General features: G+C 44.0%; 1 long non-coding RNA gene across 1 annotated transcript; it reads left to right on the top strand.

Annotated features, from left to right (window-relative positions):
• Positions 1 to 2,781: 2,781 nt before the first annotated feature.
• LOC129387555 (uncharacterized) lies at positions 2,782 to 25,576 on the top strand. Its single transcript, XR_011892556.1, has 4 exons — positions 2,782 to 2,927; positions 9,782 to 9,848; positions 13,224 to 13,312; positions 25,457 to 25,576. It is a non-coding gene; the product is annotated as an uncharacterized lncRNA (long non-coding RNA).
• Positions 25,577 to 26,241: the final 665 nt, after the last annotated feature.

Genomic DNA, 26,241 nt, shown 5'->3' with positions numbered 1-26,241 from the left:
AGCGGCGAGCACAGTTGGCGATTGTCGAAATTTGATCAGCGGGTCAAGCGCGTCGGCTTTTTTACATGGCTCGTTGAAGGATGCAGCGTGATCGCTGGTGCCCGCGTGCCCACCAGAAAGTACTACGCAATTCGCGTCACGCATAAATCAGACGGCAAGTTTTGGCGGCAACAGACTAGGGACAGAACTATCGATAACATTCGAGAGGTTTCCGGTACATGCAGGCATGCCCTGCGCCAAGCGATCACGCTGAACATTTGTTAGCCGGTGAAAGGGGGTCACCGGAGAAAGAATAAATGAGGAGACATGTCCATATCTAAGGGATAACGAAGATGGTCATGCAGACCCACTACATTGTGTTACACCCATACTTTTACCACCTTCCGCCTCCACCCATTCATGGACAGATGTATGGGTGTGAAGGCGTCGTTTTATTGAGTACGTCAAGGGTCGACGAACAAGATTCTTTTTTGGCTGCGCCTTGTTCCATGAGCTGTATTCCACTGCCCCGCTTTATTATATATATATATATATATATATATATATATATATATATATATATATATATATATATATATATATATATATATATATATATATATATTATGCCGCACAAAAACTCGTCTGTACCGCGAAGTGCCGGTAGAACTGCTGCGATAAAACGTGTGTCATTATTTTTTGTCGCAAATTTGATTGAGTTTGCATTCGCTTTCTCAGTTGCAGCCAAGTTTCTTTATTTATAGCTTACATGTCGATGCTTCACTAAGAAATCAGAAGTATGCGCTGAGATATTTCGAAGTCGCTCTAAGGTGTGTGCCCATCTGTCAAAATTAACACTCCCTGCAAGATGCAAAGCTTTCTTTTTAATGATGAGGAGTCAGTTTACTTGTGCTCGGATTTTACGAGCGTACGCATGACAATTGCCGCGTGACTTTCCACTCGAGGCACTTTGAGCGCATTTGGGGGCCTCTTTCACGCTCGGAAAAACACGTTTATGTAGCACGTATTGAGCAATAGAAAGCTGTATCGGGAGTTTTTTGTGTTGCTCTGCAACTTTCTCATTGCCACTTTTCATCTACTATAATATTTGAGAAGTTGATTAATTAATCAAGTCTACTCATGCAATTAGGCTGAATGCCAAAAACAGCTTAGGTATCTACAAGCGACAGCAAACAACATTACCTTGCTTCTGTCCAGCTACATGGCATTTGCATATCTTAAAATCTTGATGCATGATAATTGGAACACTCTTACTTGTGCATGATAGTTGAGTTCCCTTACCGCCAAGAATAATTCGGCCAAATGCGCCATTATCAGCTGAAAATTATTCGGGATTCACCAGAAATGGTTTTTTTAATGTGCTCCCATATAAAGCTATTAGGTAACAGCATGGCTTCAACTTTAAAAGCCCCGTGAAGTTAACTTTAAGGTATTAGACAAAACAGGGTCGTACACTCCTTGTTAGTGTTAGAAGTACTAGAAGTTTGTGGGAACAAACGCATTCACAGGCGTCCGACTAATATATAAATTACATCGGTGTCCTGTGAAAACGGCTGACATTTGTAACATGATATTTATGGTTTGGTTTTTATAACCATCGGGGTGTTGGTGTTGATGATGCGCTCAATGGCATCCTTGATTTTGTGTCACCTCCTAAGTAGTGTCCTTCCCGAGGGAATGAAATAAGTGTTCCGTGTTGAATACCACCTTTGACTTGGACGAAGAAAATAGAACATAATGGACGAAAAAAAAAATCGAACATAAGTGTTGCTTGCTCTTCTACAACTCACACGTTTAGCATAGTATGCCTTTCACAGGTAACAAGTTCAAATTTTGTGTCTTTAGTGCCGATGCCAAACCATTTACTTACATGTAAACATGCATGGTGAGTGTTTTCTTTCTTTCTTTTTATGTATTGCCGTGATTTTAGGCAGGAATACTTGATGCTTTGTCAACTGTCCCCCAAGACCTTTTTTAACTCATAAAGCTAGATAAACATAAAACAAGAACAAACATGGCAATTGTTTACTGCAATGCCCGTTCAAATTTACAACGTCGTTTTCGGATATGTCATGCAAATTGTACTTGTAATGAGAAACAAAATTACAATTATAAGCGCTGAAAGTGCGCATTGCACGAGTGTGTGTGAACGTGCAGATCAATGGTGATGATATTTTTGTTCTAGAGCGCCGACGGCACGACGCAGCTGGGGTGAGCATTCAGATCGCGTGCCATAGCAGTTAAAAATATTCAAAACATTTCTATCACATTATTCTAAATCGCATCGTTTGCGTCTGTGATTACCGCAGCCGTACACCGTCAACTACAAAGACCGAAGCTCCTAGCCATTGCGACTAGTTAGCTGCACTGGCCGCCGAGTAGACAGCCATGCAAGTCTGGTCCATTTGTAGTTCTGGCTCAAAAACTCTAGCACGTGCATTAAAGCAGCGACGTCATGACGTGCAACTAATGCGAGTCGTACCACGCACATGTTCAGAAAAGTGCGGTTACGTTAAGTGCTTTCATGACTCATTCTTCTTTATCTGCACCCCTGTTAGAAGACTGAACGCTCTTTTGCTGCCTTTCGCCTCTGAAACTGCACTTGGGTGCGAGTCTGTACATCTGCTTGAATGTCGCTCTGTTTCCACGAGGGGAACCATTCGGTAGCTGCACGGCATTACAACTATTCGTTCGTGAGCGTTTTCCTTAATTAGTTGCATTAGCATTTAATTACCCTCTATTGGCATCGCGTGACGACTAGCAGCTCGCACCCCCGTATCATTTGCATTCATGCAAAGCATAAGATATTATTCCAGAGCATCTTTTTTTAGTTGGGCCTTGACTTTTTACATCTGGGCAGGCACACCTCTCCTGGTCGTCCTTATCACAGCAGGAATAAGACCACATGGCTATGGAACAAGAGACAAGTAAGTATAATAGCTTGCCTTTATTACTTAAAGCCTGCCTGAACCGTAAAACGACGCTATAAAGTCAAATAACAGCCCTTATGCCTTGCTGCTCACGTACATGGCTTACACGAAAAAGTGTGCTGCAGCAAATTTCAATGCTGTTTTATTCAGAATGCTACCGTTTCACTTGTGAAGAGCGAAGCTCCGATTCTGCGGAAACCGGAATCTTTTAATCACATAAAAACGAGCAGTGACGAAACCATTGACGTACGCTACCTTCACGATAACGTGTCTCGTTATCATAACGTGTCTGGAATTGTAATGCAGCTGGAACCACGTTTCTAAATAGCTGAAACGCAGATTTCTGCTGTAGTGCGACAGGGTTTTTCGAGCCAACGTGTCTTCCTGCCTATATCCTTGTGTCTCGTTTGAGTTCTGGCACCATAAAGTCAAACATAGCGGAGGTACACTGGCGCGTACCATATCAGGAAGGACAGGAAAGCGAAGATCGAACTGTTGTATGTTACCGCACACGAAAAGACCGGCGCGATGCGCCCACCAGCCATACAGAGTATAGATGTGATATTGTTAACCCTTTCAATCTAAGCAAATCAGAGCACTGAATACGGCAGTTTTGAGGATGTGATGACACTACCGCGGAATTGCGCAGTGTCCAGAAACTCTCTGTTCGAAATAATATTGCCTCCGACCAACAAGCTTCAGTTCGCTCGGCAACAGCTGTATTTCGTGCGCGATGCCGGATGCGCGCGTTCTCTTACATGGTGCAGGGACTATTTACGCGAGCTAGCGTGCGCGCTTAATAAAAGCGTGTGTACAGTTTATGGCCAAGGCCAAGTATTTATACACCTAGTGGACATTTAGACAGGAACTCTGTACTAAACTATTGCCTCCGCAAGGATCCAGATCTCCTGACGACAGCTTGGAGGTTGCGCTGAGCTCTCGGGACGAAAGAAAAAAAGTTATCAGTGCGCCATCGCGTTGCAGCACGTCCACTGTAAAAATTACGCGGAGTCCTGACGCATTCACCATCCTTTTCATGCTTGTGCTGGCCACCAACAGCATTAGAGATCTCGGAAAGGCAAATTGCATCTGTACATCTATCGCTGTGCGTCGTCGGCCCTTTTACGGTAAGATCCGTCGGGTGCACCTATGTCATGCGGAGTAGTACTTTTGAAGAAAAAAAACCCAATATCTCTAACGTAAAGGCGTATTGAGACGCAGCGAGCGTTCAGTGGCACCTTCCATGGACAATTTAAGTCGCGTATCTCTGTACCTTACAAATTTAGGGAGGACATGAGCAAAATTGAAGGTGTTTTCGAAAATACAGATGCAAAGTTCGTTTTTCTTCCTACTTTTTTTTGCGAGACAGGCAGGTAACCTGGCAAAATATATAGCATCAGACTGAAAGCCACGATAAGTATTTACATGGTCGAGACTCGACGTGGAATCAACACACTGGTGAAACAAACAAACATGATTTAATTTTGATATCATTGCGAGATGTTAACGTAGACATTATAATATTCTTCACTTCAGACGGTCAGTTCGTCAGAGCCAGAAAACCAAATCTCACAATATTGCGAGTTTATATAAGATATTGCTTTTCGTGCGCGACCGTCAATATACCTTCATTCGAGAAAAATATTCTGTATCTAATTCTTGTTGCTCAGAAATTAATGTTTATCTCTGTCTGCGCATGTGTTTCACCATATAGAATCATATGATTAATCATATTTTCATGATGAACCTACTCCTCATGCACATGAGCTGAGCGACCAACCGAATAACTTTGGATGAGGAGCTTTAGAACTTTCCTAAATCGTATACTCTACACGGCGGTGATAAATAGGCACCTCTCACCGGACAGCTTACTTAATTCGTGCAATGCCCGGTTGAAACACGAAGGACTCTGTTGGCAGACCTTGAGAGTGATTGAAAAGAACGCGTTCTCGGAGCACTGTCGGCGTGCACTATTTGGCATCCAGCTCTTGATCGAACGGGTTGTCTGGATGAAAATTTACTCCACTCTGTCAAATTGTCAGTGAGCTCCGATACCTGTACCTATAAGTCAAGCTATTGCATATATCTGATATATCTCTGATATATATCTGCATATATCTGACATATCTGCCGGGCAATCGCGTGCCCGGCAGATATATCGACGGCGATACTAATAAACAAGAAATGATAGATGAAACGTTCGACAAAGGACGCCGCGTCAAAGAGACCTCTTCACAGCCAGGTTACTATCTATATTTACGAAAGAGCGCTTCAGATTACGCAGACAACAGGCACTGGTCATCGATATTACATGGTACTGCTGGATATTTTTGCTATAAAAGAAATTGTGATTTCTCACCCTTGGTCAATAATCTTCTGTGAGGTGCACCTCACGTTGCACGTAAACCGAGTATCGCACTGCCTTGATTCCCCCAAAGAAAGCAACCATACAGAAATGTAGACAGTTTCTATATACGGCGCTTTCTGCGTCTGCGACGTAGCTGCCACTCAAAAGCAATGCACACTGCAGGAGTCTTGTGACCTGCATGATGAGTGAACTATAGAAGGCGAAATTTACAGTGTAACAACATTTATCAGTCAATGAATTGTTTATTTAACGTGCCTAGGAACAACCCTGAGGTCTGAGTGCTGCCGCACTGATAAAAAAATAGTTAAAAACACAAATACAGATACAGGGGAAAAGATGACATAGCAAGTGACAATTATAGAAAGGAAACAGTTTATAATCAACAAAAGCCAGGGTTAATTCACAACAAAAAGACGGAGAAAAGCACGAACAATGCGTAAAACTTAATAAAAATGAATTAACCAATCCAGCCTTTAGAATATGTGCCCAGGAAGGACTATGATATTTTAGTACTAGTGCGCAAGTAACCTAATGAAAAGATAATGTACAGCTTAAGAGAAAAGGATACGAAGGCAAAAGGAAAAGATGCATATACAGAGAAGCAATTTGGGCATAATATTGGCACACACCAAAGGAGATGGAAAGTTACCAAAACAAGCTCTTCTCTATCGACAAAAGCAAGGTAAACAGAATATCAACTGAAGATTACTGAGCAAGTATAATGAAACAAAATTACTGCACAGCTAAAGGTACAAAGATAAGGAAAATTGAATAAAGAAAATGGAAACAATTCATGTAAAATACATGTACATAGAATGCACCAAGGACATAAAATGCACAAGAAAGAAAAGACGCTGGAACATTAGACATATCGCCAGACAAGCATAAATTGTACTAAATTACATGGTGTAAGAGAGCACGTATACCTAGAAAAACTAGCGCAACGCAACACGAAGCTGTGAACAGAACGACGAAAACAACATGAAAAACATTAAGATCAGCGAAATAGGTATTATAGAGATTTCGCCTCCTATACAAAGCAAAATGTTTGTTGTGACAATTAAGCAGGAAAAACGAATGGTCGATGCTCCCTCGTGACCTTCTGCAGAATCCCAAGCGCGACATAAATTAGTAACCCAGCGCAGTTTAGGTTTCCGTGAAACAAATAATACAAAAACAAAAGGTCTGCTCGAATACGTCGGCAGGTAAGGGATGGCAGTGACGGTAAAGTGCAAGCGCTAGAAGGTTATGCAGTGTCACGTCAGCGCAATAACGACGGCGGTAAATTGCTCTCTCTCTCTTTCACTCCCCATTCCCCTCTCCACGTATAGGGTAGCAAACTGGACTCAGTCTGGTTAACCTCCCTGCCTGTCCTTCTTCCCTTCTCTCTCTCTCTCTCTCTCTCTCTCTCTCCGCTACTCATTTTTCGGAACTCTTTGTAGTATGTCACACTGGTATTTGGAAGTTCCAGTCCGCACCACGGAGGCCTATTCGAGTTGGGGAAGACATATAGCCTAATGCAACATTAGGAACGGAGTTGGGGATTTGAATTCGTGTGGGAGACGGCAAACAAAACACACAGAGCGCAGACCATGCATAGCAATACATCAAGTATGAGATGAAAAGCTTAACTTCGCATTAAAAAGTACAGCGAGATAATTGGCTTCAGCAGCCCTCCTCAGCGGAAAAGAACCCACAACATACGAAAGCAGAATACTAAGGGTATTGCTAGTAAAGGACATAATTTTGGTCTTAGAAGCGTTGAGGCTGAAAAGATTATTTTTGCACCATTCTGCAAACAACATGCCTGACTGAAGAATTCAGGAGCCATCAATAGTGTGAATATCTTTGAAAAGTTTGCCGTCATCGGCCTATTGAAGAAAGGACGACGTCCGGATAACGAGAAACATCGTTCACAAAACCAAGAACAGGAGTGGTCCCAATACGGAGCCTTCAGAGACACCGCTAGTGGCCTTGTGCACCAACGATGACTGTTCATTGATGCTACCAAAGCAAGACCTCTCCAGAAGATAGCTGCGAAGCAGAGTAACAACTGCAGCATCGACACCATGACGCATAAGCTTTACGAGAAGCATTGAATGGCTGACTAGATCAAAAGTTTTGCCGAAGTGACAGTACACGGCATCATCTTGCGCCCTCTGGAATACTGGCGCAGAAATCTGTGACATGAAGCTCGCAAGATTGGCGACTGCTGAGCGACTATAGAGAGAAATCTGTGTTGGTTTGGTGCTAACAAGCGCTTTACACTAGATGACACTATAGAGCGAAGGGCAAGCTCAGAAATCTTGGATGTGACACTGAGGGCTGCCATCGGCCTGTAGTTCGAGATATTTCTTTTGGAACCAGACTTAAACACAGGGAAAAGGCGAGCAATTTTCGAAAAGCATGGAGACATGGAAGAACTTCGACAGTTGTTAAAATTAGATGGAAATACCAGCGCATATATGTTGCCGTAAGCCTTCAAAATGGACGAGGGAATGCCGTCTGCACCAAAAGGCAATAAGGGTTTTAAACGTCGAATGCATTCATAGATAAGATTCTCAAAAGACAACACTGTACTTGGCATCGTAACTGAAGCCTGCTACTGCCAGGTACTATCGTTGTTAACAGAAGTTTGATATATTGAAAAAAAAAATTAGCAGCAGAACATTCAGTAACCGCTATGACTTCTACCCCATTTGAATCAAGCCGGCGAAACGACTATCCGCGTTTCCGGAGCGATTGCCGAAGTATTCCCAAGCATCAGTCTGCCGTTCAGAGTCGCTCCTTTCCTTAATAATAATAATAATAATAATAATAATAATAATAATAATAATAATAATAATAATAATAATAATAATAATGTCAGTCTATTTCGGTTCATCGAATACAAACCGAGGAAAGGAGGCATTATATACGAGAGAGACACAAATGAGGTGTGAAAGGCAGGAAGGTTAAACAGAAGATAGACTTCATATGATGATGTCATGGTGTTTATTGCCGCAAGGGCCAATTATGGTCATATATAAACTAGAAAGATGTTCTTAAAAGGTTTGTTGCACTGATTTTCTGATGTTATGAATGTGGCATTCAATGGTGATCATCATAGCTTCTCTAAGAGAGAAACATACAAATAAATGTCCAGCTTCTTGTGGCGTGATGTTTCTATGGCAAGGTTTCTCTCTACTATTGGGCCACGAAAGGTTGGACATCAGCGGAGCTACGAGTTTGCACCTACAATTGATTTAGCGTGCTGATGGCATCGATGGAGGAGGAATAGACTGTGTTCATATCATTCGGCCAGCAGGATGGACAGAGACTGAGTGAATGCTACATGGTGGTCTTCTTCTATTTATTTATGTATTCATTTTTATTTCCTAGCTCTAGAAAAAAGAAGTAATTTAAGTTGAAGTATATACTCTCTGCATACCTCAATATCCCCGCAGCAACCTATCTTTAACAAGACTTTACGGAACATCGATTCAGGTGAAGACTAGACGGCAGAAGAATAAATGCTACTGCACTTTCCATCTGTCTCGAGTGTTAAGAACCGCGCGCGAACGACGAACCACGATAAAGCTGGCACTAACAGCACACTCTCTATTGGTTTGCTGAAACAATACTGACGGCGATTTCGTTCTTGTTGAAAGAAAGCTTTACGGCCAACAACATTTAGCCTACCAATGTATTAGCTTTATTCTTGCCAGTATACTAGCCAATATACAATATGGATCAGGAGGAGGAGGAAAACATTTATTAAAGAAGAAAGAAAGGACAAGCAGTACAATATGGAAGGCGCATTCGAAACGAAGGTCTGGTGGTGGATGGGAACAAAACAAGCACTGTTTATGAGTACCACTTGCGTCATCGTATTCTATAGTAGCAGCGAACAACCACCAAACTTGCCCAACGTTCTGTGCTGCTGAAATTTCGACTGGACGAAAACAGTACATTAGGAGCCTCCTAGTCCTAATATATTTGATATTCCAATAAAGCCTTTCGAATAGCCGTTCTTCACATTTGACTTAACCAGTAAATTTACAAGAGCCCACCGACTGCGAAAAAAAAAAGTATTTCCTTACACCTGGACCATGCATTTAACTTATTCCATCAATTTCTAAGAGTATGCTAGTGGGCTAGTTGCAAGTCTGACAATCACAAGAAAAGGTACTTGCAAACGAGTACAACATGCAACTAGTCAAAAAGGAAAGCGGAATACCAAAAACAAGAAAAAAATTACCCCTTATACTTGAATTCATGCACTCACATGGCACTAAATACAATCGCAGCAAAAGAACGATGGAAACTTCTCGTACTCTTGCTTCAATTCAGGCCTTGAAAAGCTTAAATTGCCCATTGCTACAATTGAAACGAGAATTTTTTTAGGCTTCTTGCCATGCCCGATAGGTGAGTTCTTCTGGGTCCACCAAGTGTGGTCAATAAATAAAGCGCCTATCATGTTTGCTCGCTTATCTTTGCCCAGCTGCTGGCTCTCCAGGAACTATGGGGTGATATGGAGCTACGCTGGACCCGTTGCATTTGTTCTCACGGTGAGCATCGACGTCCGTTTCTTGATTCCTCCTCCATCACGCTGCGACGCCGCAGTAACTCGACGACAGTATTCCGGGAGCAAGGTCAAAGAACACCCACACATATTCTTTGTTTTTCTTCATTACTCGTACAGCGCAGATGACGAACACTACAGGAGACACAGAAACGACAGGACCATGCGCTGTTCAACAATAGAATATGTAAAATAATGTCTTTGGAACACGAACTTAACGTTAAGCGATGAGTAAATCGGACGAGCTGGTTTTCGTCTACTACTTACACAGCGCGCAGGACGAATGCTATGGATGACGCAAAAACGACAAGGCCGTTAGGCCCAAATTACTGTTCTTCTAAGTCTAGTTTCTTGTTGCAGGACTCTCTTTTGTACCTTCTAATAATAAAAGCGCGCAGTCCTGTCACTTCTGTGTCCCTTTTAGCCTTCTCCTTTGGCGCTCTACAAATAAAGCAAAAATAACAACTTTGCAAATGGTTGTGCTAGTTTTTCTTCTTTCATATTTGCTTTCTCAGAAAAGGTGCGGGGTAAGGTGCACTAGAACAAATATGGGAACAGCACAGGAAGCGTCACTGAAATGTAGAGATACTGAATGTGGATCGGCCAGCTTGAAATCTATACCGCAATTTCCGCAGTACATTCCACATCCGGCATTTATCAGGGTATATTGTTGAAGAAGGCCGCATGCACTGTTGCGCTTGGCGGTTATGAGATATAGGTACCAGAATATCCTGTAACATGACGGTTCCTTGTAACATCACGCTCCATGCCTCCGTAACGAACATAAATCTTGGAGTGAAATTTACCGCTTGCAAGAGCTCAATGTGACAAGAGAGCACTGTCGAGTTCTTGTGAGGACCAAATTTCAGCGGTTCCTGTGCAAACATTTGTTTGGGTGTGCGACTGGGCTTGCCAAGCCATGTGAAAGGGTGCATTGCTAGGGAGCTGCTTAGCACAGTCATTCGCTCGGGCTTGCTGAGATTGTGTTATTTATTAGCTATATGCAAAGGAAAACTGAAGGTAGGACGAAGTTGAAGAAAATTGTTTATTGTTCAAGAAGTCATGTACTCGCTTCTGTGTTTTTTGATGCAATAAGCTTGTTAAACTATCCAGGTGGCGTTTCTTGGTGGCTGGCGCAATCGCAGAGACTGTAGAAGTTCTGTTAGGGCTTCGTTTTATTTGAGTTATTTCCTTGTGTTTATCCTGCTTGCTGTCTTGAGCATCCGAAACCTATGTGCAATCACCAGAAACTGCATACAGTACTCTTACTTTATTTCATGTTCTTTTTCTATGCAATAATCCGTGTATCCAGGCATATTCGCATATTCGCATAGCTACATAATTGCTGTATAGTACATCAATTTCACTTCAGTTTTTCCTTAGGAATTCTGCAGTCCATTGTGTGGGAGCTGCGAATAAAGATTTGCGGATCATTACAATCACAACCAAATCCTTAATTCCTTTATTTATTCATTCAAAGCTCTCTTCACAATCTCTCTGCAATGTCAGCTTTCTATTCATCTTATCCTTCTGTAAATGCAAACAGCAACGCAGCCTTCAACAGGCCAACTGAGGATGTAAAAAAAAATATAAGAAGGCTTTTTATTAAGTTGTCCTGACCTTGTGCGCAGCACGCAAGGGTGAGACCGTCTTTAGTGTGGAGCGAAACTCGCGGCACATGCTACAGAGCGTTGCGATAGGCACTGGCGTTATCAGCAAAGCTATGTGAATGCGTTCCGGAAACAAGACGACGAATATCAGTTCCGAGATGGGTTCTTTTTTTTTTTTTTTGCTGGCGACAACATTCGCGAGGGGATGCTCTCGAAAGTCTAGTCAAACAGAGGCCGGTTGCTCAAGCGTGTGAAATCACCACGACAACACGTCGTACTTAAAGCAAGAATTCCGCATAGATTCGCATCTGTAGATAGCTCGCACCACTCAAATTTAACATTGAATCACGTAGCTCGCGAACTTTAGTACGTGTGCAGGACTGCGCCGTGCGAAATCAGGACAAAATGAGCTGACTGGAAGATGATTAGTGGTGCCTTTAGATGTAGCGTTCGATTCCTTCATTGCAGTATGCGATATTACTGAACACGTATTTGTCACTAATAAGGAGCACCATGACCATGAGGTTACAAAGTTTAGGTAATCGGAATGCTGATATTCATGTAGTTTTTGTTGTATTCTTCAATCTTGGGGTAAGGTACACATTTCCGTAGAGTGTAAAGTAACGTCAAACTATATTTCAGTCTGGAATGATCGCCACTCACTAGGCTAAGGACTTACTTTTCATCACGCAGTTCAGGTTGAGACACAATGGTTTCTTTACCTTATGACTGGCTAATTCAGGGCATTGAGTTTGGTACTAAACTTTCTTCTGTTTGTCTTCAGTACAAAAAGCTTCATTCTTTTCCTGCCTAATCTCCAAGCAACAAATAGATAGTTCGGCAAGTGCATGCGCCGTGGAGAAAGTGCTACTATAGCAACTTTGCCAGAACTGTCTACAAAGCGGTATATCATTTGGGTTGGCAGAGAATATATTTGGAAGCAAAGACATTTTACAGAGAAATTGTGTTCACAGGGACGGTAATCTTTCTCCAGTTTAATTCTGTGCAGAAATCCGGCATTATAAAAAAATAAAAAATACACTTCGTCGTGTCTCGTTCAAACCGGTATGTCACTTTTATCCTAGCCGATCGCGTATTGCAGGAGCACGATTAATTCCCGCCTTTGTCCCCACGTGCTATAAAATACATCCGTTTAGTGACAGCTTAGTGACCAACTACAACGCTGAAGAGCTACTGACTTCCCAATTATTGTGGTTACACATACGCTCTTGTGTGGCCAAGGTAACATAGACAAAATATTCGCCGAATCACACACAAACAGAAAACGCACACGCGCACACACACGCACGCACGTACGCCCGCGCATGTACACGGTAATTTAATAAGTCATCGGCTACAAAAAAAAAAAACGTCAATTTTCCCCAGACTTCCTCTTGCAAAGAAGAAAACGAAAAATGCTGAACCTGGTGCACGAGAAGGACTACAAAATCAGCACGTGCTCCTTGCGTGACTATAGTGAGAAAGTGAGCGTGCCAGGAGTCCAGCCTTTACAAAACGGATGTCGCATGCGGCCTCTTGGAGCCTTATTAAAGACACATAAAAAACGCACTGAAATCTAAATCACTCCGCAATTAGAGTATAATTTTGCCCTCTTCGCGCACATCCTGTTTTCGTGCTACGCTCCCCATCGCGCTGTCTAAACCAACAGCGTGTCTACCCTGCTTGTCTACTGCGACAGTTGTGCTAGAGGCCCTCTCAATCTTATTGCCGCATGCGTCGCCGCGCTGCAGGTAAACTTCGCCGTGCTCGTGTTCACCATTCGCACCACGTGCCGCCTCTCGAAGCAGACGACGTCGAGAGCGCGTCTGGAAACCGCCAGGTAAGCGAATCCTCAGGAAAGAAAAAAAAGGGGGGGAAAGAAAACAAAAAATAACTAGCTAAAGAACAGCTGGGCTGTGTGCTGCTGCAGAGTTCACGCCGCACGGGTGCCAGACGGCGGCGGCCAAATATGCGTACTCGGCTGGTCTGCGCGGAATGCCTCTTTGTGCATAATCTTGGAGGCGAGACGGCTCTTCTTTCGTGCCCTGTTTATCTTCGCAAGAATACGCGTGCTTTCCGCGTCGTTGCCAAGTCTGGTGCGCGACAGATCAACACAGAAACAAGGTATACTGTGCTATAGGGTTGATACATCCATTATTAAAACTGGCTGTGTGGAAATTTCACCGAGTGTGCGTTCCTTATACGAAAAGCTTCGTTAAATGCAAATAGCATTCTTAGCCTATTGCAGCCACTTTGCGTCTACCTATCGGGCTTCTTTACGCCGCTCTTCGATCCTTTTTAAGAAATCCTTTTAAATTTATCCGATAAGGTCTGGAATCGATCCCAAGTAGCTTGGGTTCTTTAAGCACAACAGTCCGCTGCTGTAGCGCTGCGCCGCGAACGTCCGCGGGTAGCGAATTCTCTCTCAGCGTTAGCACGCGCCGGTGCGCCATGTATCTCGGAGGCTACGCAAAAGGAGGGGGTCTGCGCGCGGACTTCATTAGCGCGCCGCTAGATGGCGCAGCGTGTCCAGAGGGAAGCGCGAAAGGGGAGCCCGGCTGCAGTACACTGCTCATACATGACGCGTTTCGGTGGCAGCAACACAGCGTGTCGCTACATTGCTTGAATACTAGTCGCATTCACGTCGACAGTCATTGTGAGATGGGTTCTGCCGGAATTTCTTTTCCATGCACTAAAGGAATATAGTTTCACCCATAAAGTGAAGCAGTGACGCGACAGCGGGTAACTAGCATACGTAATAACTCTTGCACCTTTCTCGTGTGGTATCGGTTGTAGTAAACACTCGCAGGTGCGCGGAGCAATATCCTTTCGAGAAGAAGAGTCATTTATGCCTCTAGTACGAGTAGTCGACGTTTGTGTAGGAGGTGCTGCCTGGGGGTGGAGAAGCTGACACACAGGACTCCTTCTTTTGTCATATAGCTAACGGAAGGCCAAAATGGCGACGCTATATCAAGCGGACCCACGTCGTCTTCTTTCTCCTCAGTGCAGCCACACTGTGGCGGCTGTTCCGTATATTTCCATACTGAAGTTTCGCTTATTGCTTACTGGCTTCGTTTATATTCTTTCCCCTCAGCACTTTATTATGGGCAAGCTGTAGAGCATGGCTTCAACCAATCAACCTTATCACTTAAGAAGCATATTTATGATAATGTAGATATAGAAGAACCTCCGTGCGAAATTTGACGTTTGAAGTACGAACACGAGCGTCACAAAAGCTCTCAAAACTAGCCGCTTCATGAGAGGTCGAAACTGAAAAAAAACACCGACATTACCGATCGCTGGAAAGTGACGCATGACCTAACGCCCGCCTCCTCGGCATGACCTCCGAAGTTTTGGAGGTAACTGAGGTAACAGCGAGAGCTACAAGCATTTTTGCACCTAAAAAATTGGCAACGAGAGGGAACTGATAAAGAGGTGCTATCAGTCCCGTTGAAGCTCTGTTAGGTTGTACATGTAATTTGAGCAAACAATCATTTCACGAAAGTAAAATTTAGAAGAGAAGAAATGGACTCGGCATTTCGGTCTAACATACGCGCCCTCGATAAGTTTTGCAGTGGCAATCAGAAGAAAAAACTTATAAAATGGCACGTCATCTTCATGTGATACAAACAAATATAGGATGGTATGCTGACTAAATATGAAGGCTTATGGGGTTATGAACTTAAACTTGTGTAACAGCGCTCTATAGTTTCAGGTACAATTCAAACGCGATAATTTGCAGAAGAAACCGAAATGATCTTTTATTCGTGTTGGCTAGTGCTTGTGCAGCTATAGCATAGAACGTTACACTTGATGCGATAGATATCATGTACAACCAAAGAAAATAGAAAAGGTAGTGGCCAAGAGGTAAAACAATCGACTGGCCTTCTGTGGGTCCGGAGTTGGAGTCCTGGTGAGGCAATGCGGCTTTTTTTTTTTTTTTTTGTAATATTCTGACAAGGCACGATAGGATTCCAAGGATGAATACCAGCGAACATCAAAACCACAATACAATACTGTATTTCTCTATTATGATATAGGTTTGGCGAGAGAAGCCACAAGAGCTATCGTTGTAAAAAGTGAATACGGCGAAAGAGCGATGTTATTTTCGGGCGTGGTGCACCCGATTGTTTTCGCTAGTTGTATCCAACGCTGGCAAAAAAAAAAAAAAAAGCAATGGGCATTGAATTTGGGGTGAATTGAACCTCCTCTATACTCAATGCGTTTTCATTTCACTTCAGTGTGCTGCGCATTGCAGCAGACACAACGACTTTGCTTAACGCGAGATGTGGGACCGGATGTTAGACGTGCCGCGTTCGGACAGCAATGAGGAAGAAATAAGTTTTCCCGTCAAGTAATACTTGCGGCCAAGAATTCAAGCCTTCAAGCCGGTGATTCAACTGTTCTTACGCAAAAAAAAAAAAGAAAACGCAGCGTGAGCGACTGCGCAAAAAATACAGGTTTATTTACTTTGCAATTGAGCGCCATGATTAAGCCCAAATCGGTATCCTACTACCTTATCTTTCTTGCAACGGGGTGTCTAACGATTTGGAAGAAAGGTGTCACTTTGACACATTTATTGACAGTCTAGCATAGTTCTCGCCTTAATCGGATATTTGTGGTCCGGTTAGCGGTAACTCGTTGGGACAAAGATTGTGTTGGGCAATAAAAATTAATAAAGATAAAATAATCAAAATAAGAAACTATGCCCTGCCTGCTGCACCTAAGTATTGCAGGCTGCCATATTAGAAAAATAAATGAAAATGACCGTAATCAAAATTTTTTGTAATAAAAAAAAAAGAAGGGGGGGGGGGGGAGTCTACCACCAGGGGAACCAAAGCCAAGGGAGCGGATGGTTGCGGGATTTATTGAAATGCTTTTAAACTAAATACATAATAACAATATTGTCGTGTCTCGTGTCTTGACTAACTCGTTGGGACAGGTATATCTGGGTGAAACCGGCACGTGATAAAGGACGCCAGTACAGTGCAGAGCTATGACTGATTTCCCTAATTATAACATGCCGCCGCCAGTGCGTTTCAGCATATCTATGTATTAATCGCTAAAGACACTAACTGTTAGCTCTGCCCGAATATCAAGTGTGGAATTTGCAGTCTTGCTTCAAGTGAAGTCGCAAACTCGTAATGGCCCTCAAATAAAAGTGAACGGTAAGCGCTACGTTTAAGCAAGCATCAGTACTTACGTCGTACGTTAGAAAAACGAGCGGCAAATTTTATGAAATATCATATGGATACGCATTGAATAACTGCTAAGGAGCGGTGCATATATTTTCTTAGGTCAGTTTGGCTGCTTCTTTAACATCAGCTTTTTTTTTTCGACCTGCTTCATCATTTTTAGGCTGGGCCTTTGGCTTCAAGTATATTTTCGACTTGCGAGTGAGTGAGTGAGTGAGTGAGTGAGTGAGTGAGTGAGTGAGTGAGTGAGTGAGTGAGTGAGTGAGTGAGTGAGTGAGTGAGTGAGTGAGTGAGTGAGTGAGTGAGTGAGTGAGTGAGTGAGTGAGTGAGTGAGTGAGTGAGTGAGTGAGTGAGTGAGCGAGCGAGCAGTCGGGGTTCTGTAAATTGGCTTTTCGCATACAACTGCGTACGCACAAGATAAGCAGAGTCACTTCAACATATTAGGCTGACGTCTAAAAAAAGAACTAAGTGCCCTTCCACGTCGTGAAGAAGGGTGACCAGCGAAGCTGTGTATGCAGGCCCCTTAATGGCGAACTGCACCTCCGCCGCGGGTTGGCCTGGTATTGCACTTATATAACTTCGGGATCGGCTCACGTATGGGGAGTGCTTAACGCCTGCTTCACCTCCGCCGCGGGTCGGCCCGACACTGCACTATCTTCGGTATCGGCACACGTATGAAAAATTGTTGGTCTACGCCTGGACGGGATCCGCCAGATTCTAGCCACAGACAGTTTCGCCGTAAAAGACTGATCACCGAGTATACGGCTCCTGTCTGCATTCGACACTCAGGTCTGCAAAAAATGAACACACGCGCAGCAAAGACTGCTGCAGACGCTGGTAATGTGGAAGTCTAGGAGAATTAAATCGCTGTGTTTGCTTTGTCAGCAATAAAGCGCTGCTCGTGACTCGCGCGGGTAGTTGAAAGCTCTCAGACAAGCTTTGCGCTCGCTGTCCTTCCTCTGCTCAAGTTCACGCGCGACGTAAGAATAGCGGTTATTCTTTATCGTCTCGGGAATGCCCATCTCTTTTTACGCTTCTCATAAAATAGCGCTCGGGTAGAAGTAAAATGACCTCAACGTGTCTGAGTTCTTCCTTTGAGAACGCGCGCCAGGCAATGCCACCTGCTCTTTTGATAAGCGGCGGCTAAAGAAACAGCGCGCCGACTTCGATATAACCTCAGCGGTATTTTGTGACATCAAAAGCGTTATGGAGGCTAAAGCCGGCATAATCTTATCACAGGCCATGATTGCGCCATGATTGTGCCAAAGGTCATGATTCAAGAGTAGGAAAAGGGGCGCAATTATAGCCTTGAATCATGACACCCAGTGATACGATGGCTTATTGCAGCGCGAATCGCGTATTGATCTTGCGAGCGAGGAGTTGTGTCGCTCAAGAACCGGAATGGCAAATTGCCACTGGTATAGGTTTCAGTGCAGTTAAAATTATTTGTGGCGCATACCGGCGCGTTCATTCACTAATGCACTCACTCATGCACACTCACTGCCATTGTGCAGCCGTCAGTTGCGATTTCTCATGAATTGTGGAAGCTGTCAATGGACGGCACTGAAAACGGCAGTACGTTATGGTAAGTGTCTGTGAATCGCAGCGAGTGTTAGCGGATATAAGTGTATATGCGAATGAGTGCTAGTCGTTGCGAGTGCCGCGCCAATGAGATCGTCAGTGCATTATGCCTCTAGATGCAGTCTCGCGCCTACTCTACTTGTTTTTAGGCCCCCTTGGTATTAAGCTGTCTGAAGAATTACTAGGTACAAAGGTAGTAAAAGCTTTTGGATTGATTGGTGATGTCATATTTATTGTTAATTGCCCTTCTGATCAGCTAGAGTCTGAGGTTCACGCTCTCGTGCCAATTATTCGAGATTTTCTCAGACCCCTGGACGTGACTTAAGAGTTACCAGAGATAGGAACCTTGCCCTTTCTTGATCTTCGCTCGTCGCTATGTAGTGATCACTCTTGTTGGCATTATGCGTTTATGCATTATAAACCCCTACTTCCTTGCCACTCAGTGCAGACTAAATTAGTTAAAAGGGCGATTGCTTGTCTGTATTTCAATAATGTCCTAAAGAAGTCGTGCCAGCATTTGGTTGCCTTGAGTTTCGACCAACAAAAAATGAGGCTGATTAATGCTGGTTACCTTCCACCATTGCTGTTCTCTGTGTCTGAGCACATTCTGAGGGACAGAAAGAATGTTGGCAAAGCCGTAGCCCAGTGCCGTTTGATGCGGGAATCGCATAACTGTGGGACCATACATGCACACAGTCTCCCGTAAATTTAAAAAGATCGTTCAACGAACTATTGAGCGTGTGGCCTTCTCAGCACTAGACAAAGTGGAAATACGGTGCAAGATCACGTTTCCAAACGCAGACAAAGCTCTAGGTCGCGAAAAGCACCACAAAAATAAATTTATAGATTATGCAAAATGTGTAATCTATTGCTTACCGTTGTCATGTTGTCGCAGCTCTGTTGGAAAAACCGGACGTTGCCGTAACGATCGGTTGCGCGAGCACAGTTAAAAGGTCAAAAACATGGTAGGTGGCTTTCTTGCGGAATCGTAGGAGTTGTAGTTGTGTTCCGTTGTTCCACACGTGCAGAATTGTTGGCCGAAATAGGAATCAGCGCACAAGAGAGATTATTGAAGCAGAATAAACAGAAAAGATGGGTCAAATGTGCGAAAACATGCCGTCAATCGCGTTGACAAGAAAACAATTAGATTTTCTGGGTGTGCCAGCCTCTCTCGTGTAGAATTTTTGACTCGTAACGCCTTGGAGTTCTGCGCACTGATGTGTTCAGATTATGTGATGTATAACAGGTAGCGTTGGGATCCAAAATAAGTTGTTGGAAGAAGCGCCTGTGTATATTTGTATGTGTGCTTTTTTTCGACCATGTTTTCCTTGCGCTTGTAAAATTCTTAAAATTGCAATACCAACGTGCTCATACTGCCACATAGCCAGTCTATGCGCCTCTGAACGTCACTGCGAGTGAAGGCATGGGAGTGCGATTGGAGGGAAACGTGAGTGAGTAGAGCACTGTAGGAAAAAGTTGGTGAGTGAGTTCCGGTGAGCATCACGCTATTTTACTTATAGAGAATTGTCATAGCTCCATACTGCTATTAACAGCGCAAAATGTAGACAAGAGACGAGACAAGTAGACACCACCTCGTCTCTTGTCTACATTTTGCGCTGTTAATAGCAGGATGGAAAACCAACAAGCCCAAGCTGCTATTCTAGTCCATACTGTGCGGTATATGCGTGGGAAGGTGGCTCTTTCCCTGCTCTCTAAAATTTGCTGCTCCATGGCGGCGACAAGCACGAAACCGAGCAGCGGGCCAACCTTCGCAGTTGGCGGCAGTTCTTATCAGCTTTGAGCCGACGTGGTTTTTACTACGCGATCAGACTGCCATTTTCTGTGTTTTCCTGGCCAGCAATAAAGCCGGGAAAACACAGCGCGTGACTGGCGTTGTCGTTTACACGCATTCGTATCTTTTCCATAGCTCGCGCTTTATCCATGCAAACAAAGGCAGCGCCCCATGGACTGTGGCTATAACTACCACAAAGGCCATCGGCCGTGTCATGATGTATACGCTGGCTCCCGTCAGATTACCGAAGTAGCATGGCGGATAGGGGCAGAGGAATGTTAGGACATTATAATGTAAAGCTATTCGAAACTGCTTCTATTCCATTGCTGCGATCATGCCCTCCACGATTGGTGAAACATTTTCGGACTACCCCCGCTTCGCCTGTCTGTGACGCAACGTGACAGAACCCCGATAGCTCACCATCCGATACGACGAGCACACACTGATTATACGTGATTACACTGAACAAAGGAAAAATAATTATTTCTGTTTCCATGCCTTTTTCGTCATTAACCCTCTCCTATTCGTCAAAAGATAGTGGGCAGCGCTCACTTTGCTTTTCTGTCACTCGATGCCACAAAACCGCGAAAGCTCATTACTACAGAGCGATTTGTAGTCATTAAAGATTCATTAATTCTGCCGAACAAAACAACTTTTTTTCGGGACAGCTGAAGAGTGCCTGTTCCTAAACTAATAGAAGACGTCTGCATGCCCATTGACCGCTCTGGCGTGGCTACTCGGAGCTCTCGGGGAGAACGGAACGATTTGCGTATAATAAGCATTTGTACGTGGTATTACAACTTTGTCTGGCTTTTTCGGCACGTATATACAACATTGGTCAGCCAACTGCTTTTCGCTGAATATCCGTTTTAACAAGCATTATCTTTAGCCAGTCAAGCATGAGAAGCGGGTCCATCCCAGACGCCGGAACCACCCTCCTCGTCCGTTATTTAGTTTCACTGCGCTAAATCAGCCCCACGCAAACCCTCTCCACTTCTGCGTGCTCCTCGTTTCTTGTCAATCAATTAGCTAAGAAAACTATGTCGAAGTAGACAACGCTATTCGCTTTGAAGCAAAAATGAACTCCTATAAACAAGTTGAGCATATGACTGGGCGGTTCAAACAACGCTGCGGGTCACCACCCGATGCCTGCGTCGGCTGTTACGTAAATTTGACATCAGGAGATTGGAATAAAAACAGATTGGAATAGTTTGACGTTATAGGGCCCTTAGAGTGAAACAAATGTGGGTTATGAGTAGCAAGCATGTCTCTCGGCCCGTCCCCTTCTTGACCTCTTTACCGTAAAGTTTGTCTTGGAAGGCAGAGTGAGCGTTGTAAGTTTAATAGCGCAACCGCTTCGGGCCTTCAATGATCCGGGCGAGAACATGGCCTCTTCTCATCAGACTGTTCATTACGCCCATTTCTGCTGACAACGGGCAGCGTACCTTGAGAAGTAGTTGGTGGACTAAAATTTAGTTATACTAAGAATGCCTACGAAATTATGGCACACCTGTGTTGTGCGCACTGAAAACGCAGCGCTTATTTTAGCACTGGAATGATATGGTAGTATATGGATTTGTCTCAACACTTTCGGCTTACATCTACCTCGTGTTCTTTCTTTCTTTTCCTTTATTCTTATCTTTTTTGCCATCCCCTTGCCCTCTCCCCGCGCGCGATTAAAGTAGACGACCGAATGCGACCGTGGTTCACATGCCTGCCAGCTCGCTCTCTATCTGTCTCATTCTCTGATTTCCTTATTTTAACCTCATCGGTGATCGCAGATTTATGTCATAGCGAGTATTAGCCGCATTAATCCTCTAATTTCTACCATGTAGTGTTATCACAATATTACAAGTCAAGGTTAGCCAGAATTATCTAGAATAATCCTCATGGTGAACGTTACTGTGCAAATGTCACCGACATGAAAACAGAGGCGCATGTTTGCACGCACGTATATGTGCACATTAGTGCACGTATGTATGCGTGTGTGTGCGTGTGTGCGCGTGTGCGTGGGCACGTGTGCTTGTGTGTGATTGTGGATGGATGTTTCTTTAGCGACAGGGCTGCCGCTGCCCCGTTCTTTCATGATAACGATTCCCCGTCGCTGTGCCCAATGGGCCGAAATCCCGTACTGTAGCTCAGTTCTCGCGGCCATTGCAATTGGATACGCGGGCGTGCTGTAAACACAGAATGCTCGCAGGCCGACATGATTGGCACTTTTCGCACTATGCTGGCAGAATGTTGCCGAGCCGATAGCATTGCAGGAGCTTTCAATGTACCTCTTCCTTTCGTGTACACCTGAAGTCACGGGCTGTGTGCAAAAAGATGGTGGGTAAAACAATTTCCTCACGCCGCGACATCTGCTGAACATTGAGGATGAGCGCTATTGACATCTACTATCACGATCAAGAAGCCCGATCACGATTGAATGCATCCTGATGGAGCGAAATCGGGATCGGAAGTGCCCCTGTAGCAGCACTTTATCCCGATCTGGCTAAGGCGCGAGTGAATGTGCCTGTGTGACATCAAGCAATGCGGCAGAAGGTGTAAGTGCTTGTTCGCTACAGCAACACACCACTGCTCACATAGTTCACACTGATCTAATAGAATATGTCAAGTAGAGAGCTGCCTACAGTTCATATGCTTTTTCAAACACGTAAGCGCTAACGTGACCACTTTTGTCCTAACGGCTTACTCCTATGTTCGCGTTCTGAATTAACTTCTTCCAGCATAAAAGCAGCAGGACACTGTCAAAGCAGCGTCCGATCCTTTCAACCTTTCAAGAAAATCGCAAGTGAACTCCACAGATTCTGTCGGCGATTGACGGCTGCCATTTGTGGCGGTGCATTGCCAGCACTTCCACGTTTGTCGATGCTTTTCGTCTCCTGGGAAACTGAAAAAAAAAGCAACTTACCTGCCTTTTTTTCGTGATATTTACCCATTAAACTACGTAACAAATCGCCAGCATGACAAATCGGCTTGGCGGACGCGCACGAAATACACGGAAAAATAAGAAGACTCCCGCGATACACGACGCTGTCAGTGCATACTAACGAGCGTGCGGCGTGCTTTTTGCTCACCAAATGCTCTCGCGTGTACCTGAAGATCACGTGACCGACTCGTCGGGATGTGCAGGCCGGGAGGGGTCCATTTCGACAAACTATGCTTTCACCGACACGTTGCAATAGCGCAGGGTTTTGTTTGCAATGCAATAACACGACTTGGTGAGATGGTTGGTACATGACTTGTAAAACAAGCTGTGCTAAAGACGGGACTTAACAAGAACTGCGCACCGCCTTGTGTTTTCTTGTTTAATCCCCTTTCTAGCACTATTTGTCCTGTAATGCCCACCATGTGTTCAAGCATCAGTGCCAAACTTATTCCCAGTAAAAAAAAAGAGGACTAGCTGAAAAACAGAATTTCCGTTCACAACGGGGGGCTATGGCGTGTATGTTTAGGCTCATACAAGTTCCTGTAGTGACTACTTTATCAGAGAGAAAAATAACAGTAGTGCCCCGTGTAAACGTCGACGCAGTATAATCGATATCCCTAAATTGAAATTTACTGCAATATACGCATTACAGTTGCACCGGTATCAGCAGACATGCAGTGTGGTTCACTATTACAGAGAACACGTACATGTAGAGTGCGTGCCAATTTCTGCACACGTACAAACACCCGGTTTTGCAGCACTGGACTTGCGGTTGGTTGTGCCGACCCTTTCCTACGCCCGTGTGCAGTGTGCTGATATAAATTCAATCAGCAAGCCAGATAGAAAAAAAAAGATGGGACAAAGACAGGGAGGTTACAGCCAGTGCAAGCACCGGCTGGCTACCCTGTGCTGGAGAAAAGGTTTAAGCAAATTAAGCAAATTGAGTGCCACCTGCTAAGATGCTACCTTTAGCACCGAACCGCGCTGTACATTGCGCTCTTAAATGCCTTTTTTTTTTTTCGGGGAGATCACGATATGGGTGCACATGTGTGATCATTTTTATTTCGGTCAACGTGCACTGTTATCTTGGAAGCACTGGGCTGATTATACGAGTACAGCCTGGGTGTTGCACGTGATTGCGCTAAGTCAACGCACCACTCGTGCAACTCCAAGTGTGTCCGTAAAGGTGCAACGTCAAAAGAAAATATATTTGCGACGTATTTTCGGGGATCCGCGGGGCGTCGTGCCGTGCGATTTCGGCGTTGCAATCATAACAGGTAGTTGAAACTAAAATATTAAATAATACTTGAATTGGCCTTCCAACTTCTTGCACTAGTAATGCTGTTGACTTTATTCATGAGCCTGACACGTGCTGAATATTTGTACTTTCTTTCAGTGCTGCACAATGAACTGGCCAATGTCAATACCATTGGATTAATTGTTACATTATCGGATGCACTTTGCTGCATTGATCTACTGTCTTTTCCTGTGTATTTCATGTACTTACTGCGTGCTTATAAAGTCTGTACAATGCGTGTATATCTGTAACGTGTATAATGTGTGCGCTACAATGCGTACATACTACGTGCATTTCTGTATAGGTTATTTGTGTATGCTTTTGTTCCTTATTACGTGCTATTTGTGAGACAATGTAGGTATAGCTGTGTCTTCATTCTTTTCTATTGGAACAGATATCAACGACATTTATGACGCCACGCTTTTGGTCGTTATCGTTCCGTTACAAGACAGGCGAGAATTTCTCACCGTTTAACAAGGACGCCCCACTTTTCGTGCTTGACACGTTGATAACTATTTGATATGCAATAATTAGTGTTCCTCTGTGCTAGGATGGTAATTCATGGCAGCCAGTCATTAATTCTTAGCGGCAGGGTTTCAAACATTTAACAAACCAGGCCTGGATATTTGACGAATTAGTAGGATGCTTGTTTCAACGAGACGTAATTCTCACACTGATTTCTATTATTACTGCGACATCTATAAGACACGTTTAAACGATTGATACTGCCCATGCGTTTGGAACCTCATTAAGGAAGTTAAGTTTATCTGTTCTGCTTCGTGCCCCTGTTGATCGAAAAATCAATAAAAAGTGGAGGCCTCCGCGTCCGAGCCTCCGTCGTATTTAAATCCACAGTTAATGTGGTTTGTATGTTTAAAAAATAGACCACCGTTAAGATTGCTGTACCGGGAATTCTATGTAATGAAAATGTCTCTGGCTACTGATCCACTTCTTTAATGACCCTCCGTCATGCAATAGCAATATCCAGCACATCGCGCCCTCACAGGGACCGATGCAAAAAACACTAAATATCTCAGACCTCCTCACCTTTACACTTTAAGCGGCAGGGACTGTAGATAGAGGCCGACGAAACCTGCTTTCGTGAGCTCGTGAAACTGGTGGCGATGTTTTAACAGACAATCTGCGTTATCGTGATGTTGCTGCTACTTCGCCTGTGTTGCTTGCAGACGCTGGATTAGGACGACGGTGATAATGCTACCCCTCCTTGGACTCACCTGGCTCCCCGGTTTCCTGATTCTCGACAGCAGGCCAGCCTCGTTAGTTGCGACGTACGCGTTTTGTATCCTGAACACGTCACAGGCGAGTACCGTGAAACGGAAGCTGAGATAAACGTAGTTGCGTATTCTAGACTACAGTGTTGCACGTCCTGTTTTATACCAGACTACCGTCAGTTTGAAACCATTTTTCTACTTCTGCGTAGCTTTAATGCTTGGCACTCGTTATCATCTGCGTGCGAGCGGGCGCGCTGCTTTCTGAGAACTCCGAAACTGCACGCTTTCTTTCTTATATATATATATATATATATATATATATATATATATATATATATATATATATATATATATATATATATATATATATATATATATATATATATATATATATATATATATATATATATTATTGCGGACAACTCTCCACACACAAAATAATAGAAAACAAATAAAGATGAAGGTAAGGTCAAGAAGGGAGTTTTCCAAGAGAACGTGCTTAACGCCACACAAAATGAAACAACAGCACGAAGACCACCGTGACTTGTAGCCCTTGCAATAAAGTCCAGCAGCAACCTACAGTGTAGGCCATAGATTAGCAGATAGTAATCGGGTGGACGGCTCGGATGTAGCCCTACGTTCGACAGATGTGGCGCCGTGGTGAAGGCAGTCCGGGAGAACTACATGCGTTTTCGCGCTTGCCTTCTAAAATCACTGACACAGCGTGTCATTTTTCGTGC

Source organism: Dermacentor andersoni, chromosome 2, assembly GCF_023375885.2.
Source record: "Dermacentor andersoni chromosome 2, qqDerAnde1_hic_scaffold, whole genome shotgun sequence".
Lineage (NCBI taxonomy): Eukaryota > Metazoa > Arthropoda > Arachnida > Ixodida > Ixodidae > Dermacentor > Dermacentor andersoni.
The sequence above is the reverse complement of the archived record's forward strand: the minus strand, read 5'-3'. Positions and strand labels throughout refer to the sequence as shown.